This window comes from Neomonachus schauinslandi, unplaced genomic scaffold, assembly GCF_002201575.2.
Source record: "Neomonachus schauinslandi unplaced genomic scaffold, ASM220157v2 HiC_scaffold_3678, whole genome shotgun sequence".
Classification (NCBI taxonomy): Eukaryota; Metazoa; Chordata; class Mammalia; order Carnivora; family Phocidae; genus Neomonachus; species Neomonachus schauinslandi.
This window is the reverse complement of record NW_025412366.1, coordinates 1-2,065: the sequence shown is the minus strand read 5'-3', so window position 1 is coordinate 2,065 and position 2,065 is coordinate 1. Positions and strand designations below refer to the sequence as shown.

The window sequence follows — 2,065 nt, the reverse complement described above, 5'->3', positions numbered from 1 at the left end:
GAGGTATAATTGATATAGTTCTACTGTTCTTAGGTGTACTGCATAAAAATTTGATATATCTATATATTATAAAATAATTATCAACATAAGTTTAGTTATCATCTGTCACCACACAGAGCTACAATTCATTTTGTTATGATGAGAACTACTAAAACCTACACTCTCAGCCACTTTCTTATATACAACAGACCATTGTTAACTACAGTCACTATGCTCTACATTAATTATATCACAGGACTTACTTATTTTTAACTTATGTATCATATAACTAGAATTTTTACCTCTTGAACACCTACACCCATTTTGCCTATAAATTTTTATGAATTTTTGATAACTGCTTGTAACCTTGGAATTATAATTTTACTGTTTCATGAAATACAAAAGTTATATGGGTAGATCCCATATAACGTGATTGTATTATAAAAGTCAATTTTTATAAGTTCTTAGAATTTTTCATGGGAGGGAACAGTACATTTCTGGATGTATGTATTTATAAAACAAATACCTGTAAAACTTTTTTTTAATTTTCATTGGAGGTTTGGAAAAATCCACTTTCCACTCTTGATGGATAGAAACTTTGATTTTCTTTCTAAAGTAATGGATAATCTCTAAGCATTGAATATTGATATAGAAAACACATGCTTCAAGCATTTTTATTACTATCTTTAATGGAGAAAGTTACTTTGAGCATATTTTTCATTGCCTTCAGAACATCTTTATTCCTAAAACTGTAGATGATAGGGTTCAGTGTGGGTGTGAGGATGGTATAGAATATTGCCAAATATTTGTCCTGGCCCGGAACGTGGTATGATTTGGGTCTCATGTATGTGAAAATAAATGGCCCATAGTCCATTGTGACCACAATCATGTGGAAGGAACAGGTAGAAAATGACTTTTTCCGTGCTTCTGATGATTTCATTTGAAGAACAGTAAGGAGAATTTGGACATAAGAAGCAAGGATTAGGGAGGAAGGGACAAGGAGAAAAATTAAGCCACTTACATAAACTCCTCATTCATAGAGTGTTGTGTCCACACAGGACAACTTCAACATGGCAGGGACTTCACAGAAAAAGTGATCAATGGCTCTTGGGCCACAGAAGGGAAATTGGAGTGCATAAGCTGTGTGGACTATGAAGTTGACGGTCCCAACAATCCAGGACCCTCTAGCCATGAGAATGCGGACATAGTCATTCATAAGAATGGGATAGTGCAGTGGGTGACAGATGGTTACATAGTGATCGTAAGACATTGCCCGCCAGGAGAAGGCACTCACCACCCAGGTGGGTGAGGGATAGAAATATATGGAAGCCACAACCTGCGAATGAAATAGTTCTGCTGCCTGACAGAAAGTCAGTGACCATTTTGGGAACAATGTTGGAAATATGCAAGATGTCCATGAAAGACAGATGGCTGAGCAGGAAATACATTGGAGTATGGAGTCTTGAGTCCCTGAGGATATGGAGGATCATGATTGTGTTTTCTGTTATAGTCATAATAAAAATGATGAATATAAAGGAGATGAAAACTAGACTTGATTGAGAAGAAGAAAAGAGTCCTAAAAGAATGAAATCACTGGTGAAACTGTGATTCTCATGCCCCATCATGAACTCCACTCTTTTCCTAAAATAGAAAAAAATAGAGCTAAAATGCAGTGGCGTAAATCTCAAACTCATTTACATTTAGAAGCATAATAAAATGAGAGTGATGCATATTTTACAGTTCAAGTCAACAGACTCTCAACCAGCTTTGGAAGTGGGCTTGGTTTACAACATGGCCATTTATTTGTTTGAATCAACTGATGATATGGGTCTATTGAGAAAGTTGTTAGCTCCATGTAGTCTTAATTCCGTATTCTTAAATGCAGTTCAATCTTTTGTCAAAGGTCACTTTTTTTTTATTCTCATGTTAATCCCCATACATTACATCATTAGTTTTAGATGAAGTGTTCCATGATTCATTGTTTGTGCATAACACCCAGTGCTCCATGCAGAATGTGCCCTCCTCAATACCCACCACCAGCTAACCCATCCTCCCACCCCCCTCCCCTCTAGAACCCTGTTTGTTT

At 36.3% G+C, this 2,065-nt stretch overlaps 1 pseudogene; it reads right to left on the bottom strand.

Moving 5' to 3' along the window:
- Positions 1-688: 688 nt before the first annotated feature.
- Positions 689-1,604, bottom strand: LOC123323968 (annotated as a pseudogene).
- Between the last annotated feature and the right edge of the window lie 461 nt (positions 1,605-2,065).